The sequence below is a fragment of the Haliotis rubra genome, unplaced genomic scaffold (genome assembly GCF_003918875.1).
Source record: "Haliotis rubra isolate DU_JTF1 unplaced genomic scaffold, ASM391887v1 Scf227, whole genome shotgun sequence".
Lineage (NCBI taxonomy): Eukaryota > Metazoa > Mollusca > Gastropoda > Lepetellida > Haliotidae > Haliotis > Haliotis rubra.
In genome coordinates, this window is record NW_025766303.1 from 306,536 (window position 1) to 313,225 (window position 6,690).

The following is a 6,690-nucleotide window of genomic DNA, read 5'->3' on the forward strand; positions in this document are numbered from 1 at the left end:
GATGCTCATGCTGTTGATCACTGGATTGTCTGGTCCAGACTTGATTATTTACAAAAACACCATCATACAGCTGGAATATTGCTGAGTGCGGTGTTAAACAACAACAGATTCTAGACTAATGTTTAGCACATGAACATGAACAGTCCCTTATCGCAAGAAAAGAAATATACTGTTGAGGGGTGATATATACTGAACAGCAAACGAAAGAAGTGAAGCTCATGCCTGATAAATCATAAATTATGAAGGACCTAGCTTTAGATCAGACCTCTCTCCAATATCACTGACGTTTAAACTTACAGATCTTAAACGAGGAAAGGGCTTTTGGAAATTCAATAATTCTCTACTAAAAGACGAAACGTATGTAACACTCATTAAAACTACCATTGAAGAAGCAAAACAACAATCTAAAAATGTTACTAACACAGAAACCGAATTTATTATAGACAACCAACTATTTTGGCAAACACTGCTTCTTGCGATAAGAGGTAAGACTATACAGTATTCATCCTACAAAAAGAAACAAGAATGTAAACGGGAAAGGGAAATTGAAGAAACACTAACCCTCACAAAACAATTAGATGAATTGGATGAACCATCAGCAAAAGAGGAAATTCTATCAGAGATTAAAATAGTTAATGCAGAATTAGAAGAAATCATAAAACAGAACAAAAGGCTTAATGGTACGGGCAAAACCACAATGGATGGAACAAGGAGAAAAACCAATAAAGTATTTCTTAAGTTTAGAATCAAGAAACTGTTTAAATATATCCATAAACAGAATAGAACAGGAAGATGGTAGAATGGTTGAATCACAAGATGATATATTAAGAGAAGTAAAATCGTATTACTCGAAACTATACTCAAAACATGACATTTTAAACATAGACCTTAGATCGCTACTAAAAGAATACGATACTCCTAAAATATCAAATGAAATAGCCCAGAGGTTAGAAGGTAAACTGACCTACAATGAAATGCAGGAAGCTGTGAAGCACTTAAAAAATGATAAGAGTCCTGGGCCAGATGGTTTTACGCCGTCGTTTATCAGATCTTTCTGGAACAATTTTGGGAAATATCTTCTAAAGTCGTTAAATAGCGCTTACAAAAATGGACAGTTATCAATATCACAAAGACAGGGACTAATAACGCTACTTCCAAAGGAAATAAACCAAAACAATACTTGAAAAACTGGCGACCAATAAGCTTAACCTAACATCCGTGCTCTATAAAATCGCACTGATAGCAATATCACAAAGGGTAAAAACCGTGTTAAATTCATTGATTAATGAAGACCAAAAAGGATTTATGGCTGCAAGATACATAGGTGAAATAACAACAAATATATGACTTGCTGGACTACACAGACACCTACCAAATACCAGGTTTAATATACTTGTAGATTTTGAAAAGGCATTCGATACAGTTGATTGGGGATTTATAGACGAGACACTAAACTTTTTTGGTTTTGGTACTTTACTAAGAAGATGGATAAAAACATTTTACAACGAAATTCAATCGTGTAATTGTTGATGGCTTTGGATCCCCCCCATTTCAAAATATTTAGTGGTTGTAGACAAGGTGATCCCTTATCCCCTTACATCTTTATACTATGTGCTGAAATAATAGCAATAATGATAAGAAACAATAATAACATAAAAGGTATTAAGATTCGTAGCATGGAATATTTACTCTCACAATTTGCAGACGATACAACTTGTTCTCTTGATCCCTCGTAGCGATGCCTCTACGCTGTAATACAGGTTCTTAGTTTTTATGCGAGATTTTCTGGGTTAAACGTAAATATAGATAAAACCAGGATATTTTGGATAGGATAAAAATAAAAACGTTCTAGAATTAAACTATGCCAAGAATGGAACCTGGATTGGAGACAAGATCCGTTTGATCTACTTGGAATAAAATTTAGTACTGATCTGGACGAAATGATTGACTTGAACGTTGACAATACATTTAGAAAATGCGAAAACATCACGTGTACATGGACTTCAAGAAATTTGACACCCCTTGGGAGAAACACCATACTTAAATCAATTATTCTTCCCAAATGCAACCATCTATTCTCATCTCTTCCAGATCCACCAGATAGTAGGCTTAAACGATTTTAAAAAAAAGTGTTTCGCGTTCATTTGGGGAAATAAACCCGATAAAGTAAGGAGAAGCCAGATTATTTGTGAAACATCAGATTGAGGTATAAAATGCCCCCAAATACTAGAAATAATCCATGCACAAAAAATAGCAATGGTACGACGAGCATCAAAATCAACGTCAAAGTGGTGCCCATTATTCTTCTTAAATATACCTCGTTCTGGGCCTTATAATGCTTTTGAAATTACCTGTAAGAAACTAAGATTACAAATGACTAGTTGGATACGAAATGCATACTACAAAGACCTTATGAAGACCTGGTGGAACTTTATAGATAACATCCACGTGGAGAGAATAAATGATAAGGGCATTTTAGCACAATATATTTGGTATAAAAATAGGAAATACCAGCATATTTTACAAAGATTGGTTTGTAAATGAGGTACGTTTCATCAACGATCTTGTAGATAAGAAAGGACAATTCATGCCATTCGAAACCTTCTAAACTGTTTTCCACGTGAAAACTAACTTTTTAACCTACACAGGTGTTGTTCAAGCTGTAAAACAATTTTGTAGAGCCAACGATTACCAAAATTAAACACTTTCCTACAATCTCCTCTTTTACCATTCCATATATACCATCTGAACAAACAAAAAGAAAGGTTCACAGTATTACTACAAAATACTTATTAAAAACATATACGAGAGAAAGAACCACTTCGCTAAAAGGGGGTAAGTCCTTGGACATGATATTAACAAACAAAATAGGAAGTGTATCAATTCTATCCCATTTAGTTGCACGAAAGTGACTGAACTACAGTGGTTTCAATATCAAATCTTACACCATATATTACTTTTCATAAATCAGCCCCCCTGCGCAATTGGGGACCGATGGTTTCAGTGGAGGTTTCAGGGGCAGTAGGGTAGCCTAATGGATAAAGCGTCCGCCCGTCACGCTGAAGAGCCGGGTTCGATTCAGCACAAGTCCATTTCTGGTGGTGATACTACTGGAATGATACTAAGAGTGGGGTTAGCTTGTTGAGTATGACGAGTTCAAATGAACATCCATCTTGTACTCGAACACATGCCGTAAAGGGTGTTATCGATTGTTTTAACTTCAGAATAATGAAATTTGATGTATAATTATTTTCATGTTTTAGTTATTTTTAATGAAATATGCCTTTCAATTTGCTGTTCAATACATTTTTCATGGAACATTCCAACCAAACACCCATGAAATATATAGTGGTAGTAAGTATCAAGCAGATTTATTTGCATTGAAGTTGTAATAGTTCATGGTCACCGATAACCATTACCATTTTTGACAGGTGCTTGTCTTGGAGCACTCACGTCACTCGAGACCTTCAACCATGGACTGTACCTCGCTTCAATAGTTAGATGATGTATCTGCACCAAGCTGCTAACAGCCGGTGGACATGGCGAGTTTGCGTTCAACAGCCTAGCAGGATATTCCGGCATTAAGCATGCCTATTATTCGCCACCTTTCCCCTTGAGATAATCTCCTAAGAACCATGTTGACAAGAATTAAGACTACAGCTCCGATTTAGGGCCGACTATTATTGCCCAGCGCGCAAACATCACCGTTAGGAAACATTCACAGCTCAGCTGGGCATGCAAGTAGCGTTTAACGTTCAAATATTTGTGAGAGCTTTCCTACCTTTTTCAGTAGGCGCTTGGCTTTTTATAGCGTCGATATCGATTTGATGGAACATGTTCTCCGAACATTAAAGACGATAATTAATTATCATCAACTGTTTATAATAACCATGTTATTCCAAAGCCATGCGAAAAAAATCCAAATATCCTCTTTTTTTATGCACAGGTGTCATAGGTGAAATAATCGATATAAACTTACATCTTATGATCCTTCTAAGGTAGGGATTTGTGTATTGATGATAGTATAAACCAATATTCCACAAGGTATGAAATAACATTAACGCCAATAAGATGTTTGAAAGACAACATTTAGATACAACAGATTGTAATCAGTGGAAACAAATCAATAATGATCTATGATCGATGGCAGAAATAGTCCCAAGTGGAGTTTGTACTTGTTCGATAGTTAAATGGTAACAATAGGAAGCGTACATAAAATCAGCAACTTTCTCAGCTGAACTCGAGGTACAGTTTTACACGAAACATCCGCACATCAAGATCGTGGAATTTGTTATTTAGGTACCGTTCATAATTTATGGCCAAGGTGTGTGTGTGTGTGTGTGTGTGTGTGTGTGTGTGTGTGTGTGTGTGTGTGTGTGTGTGTGTGTGTGAGAGAGAGTGAGAGAGAGAGTGATATAAGTGATTATTATGGAGAAGTATGTACAATGTTAATGACCCCCCCCCAAGATTTATGTGCAAAGTAAGTGACCCCCCTGCATGAGTTGTAAAAAATCAATGACCCCCGCTCCCTTCCAATATTTTTAAAGCATTTTTTAAAAAAAGTCTTATGTACAAATTACTGAACACACCCCAACACACACCAAGAAACATGTGTACAAAATTGATGACCCCCCCCCCACCTCCCCAGAACAAAAGCTGCTGTTTGGTTTACCTGATGATGGCGTTTGTTCTTGAAAGAAGGCGTTAAATGTTTGCCCTCTAAACGTAGAAGTAAGGCTTTGGTGCTCCGTGAGACAGGATCAGCGGGAGACAACATGAAATGATTGCACATGATTGACAGACAGTGACAAACAGCGACGTGGTCGCACATAATTGCATCAGTTATAAAGTATTAATACAATAATAAATAATATTAAATGAGCACTTCTATAGCACCTTATCCATAAGTCATATGCTCAAAGCGCTGTACATGGCAAAGGGCGGTGGGGTAGCCTAGTGGTTAAAGCGTTGGCTCGTCACGCCGAAGACCCGGGTTCGAATTCCCACATGGGTACAATTTGTGAAGCCCATTTCTGGTGTCCCCCGCCGTGATGTTGCTGGAATATTGCTTAAAGCGGCGTAAAACCAAATTCAGTCAGTCAGTCAGCTGTACATGGCAAAGATGAAATGTCAATCTGGATAATTTCTTTTTGAAGAGATGTGTCTTCAAATGGGCTTTGAAACTCTCCAATGATGGACAAATTCTCATGCCAATAGACAGAACATTCCAGAGAGTAGCGGCAGAGTTTTGGACAAAACATTGTCCGAAAACTTTGCGCTTCCATCTAGGTATCGGGAGAAGATTCTGTGTGTCTGAACCAGAGGGTTTGTGCAAGTTGATGAGTTCACACAGGTACTCGGGGGCGCTGTTCCATGTATACACTGGTACGTAAGGGAGACAACTCTTTACTCAATCCGAGCCTGTACTGGTAGCCAGTGTAATGATCTGAGTATTGGCGTGATATGGTCATACTTGGGTCTCCGTGTTAATATCCTGGCAGCCTTGTTTTGTATCATCTGAAGTCAGCGGGTATGCTCTTGCTTTGCTCACAGGAGCAAACTATTACAGTAGTCCATCGTGGACAGTACGAGTGTTCTGACGAGGGCTGCAGCTGCCTCTTGGGTGAGAAGGTGACGAATATTCCCAATGTTACGCAAATGGTAGTTACACTTGCAACACAGGTCGGTTACATGTTTCTCACAGTTAAAGTCTGATTGGAGATAAACTCCAAGGTTTTTGACACAAGAGGAACATTTTATTTCTTCTTAGCCAACTGAGAGCTTGTCAATGTTGTTTTTGGACAGCACGGTCTTAGTTCCAATAGGCATGGCTTCAGTTTTGTCTTGGTTAAGCTTTAACTTGTTGTTGTATATCCAAGTACCGATGTCATCAATACAATGCCCTAAGGATGACAATGGTGAGCCAGGGTTCTCGATGGGAAGCAAACGGCACTATTGAGGAAACAGATAGTTGCGTGAAGCGCACGTAACATCTTTATAAAAATAAAGCAAATAAATCTCTACATAACCCACGTGTCGTCCGCACATTGATGACGACCTTTGTCATGGCTATGTATCAGGTGGCCTAGTGGCTTTGTACGTATACATGGTAGATAACACCGATCCAACACGGATCTTTGTGGTACACCACGTTCAAACAATACTCTGTCCGCCTTGATATCACCAATGGAAGCAGCCTTTTGTCTTCCTGATAGATAGGAGGGAATCCAGTTGTAAGCATATCGGATATTATCCAGTGATACCAAAATCTGATGAAGACAACAGAGAAGTGTAGTGTGGTTCACAGTATCAAAGGCTGCTGTTAAATCCAAAAGACCTAGAACACCCAGTTCACCTTGGTCCACTGTTTGCTGAAGGTCTCTTACAACTCTAACCAAAGCTGTCTCGTGCTGTGGCCAACACGATATGTCGACTGAAACTTAGGCTCAAGATGATTGTTCTTCACGTGCTCTACAATGCGGCATTAAACAGCTTTCTCCAACAGCTTAGATATATATAGGGCAGGTTTGAAACAGGCCTGTAGTTCGAGAGTTTGTTTTTGTCAGGATTGGGCCTCTTGAGCAAAGGTTTCACAACAGCTGCCTTAAAACATTCGGGACATATTCCTGCTAATGAGTTCCTGTTCTTCTTACACTGGAATAGATGTTGACAGCATGCCAGGTGTCCCGA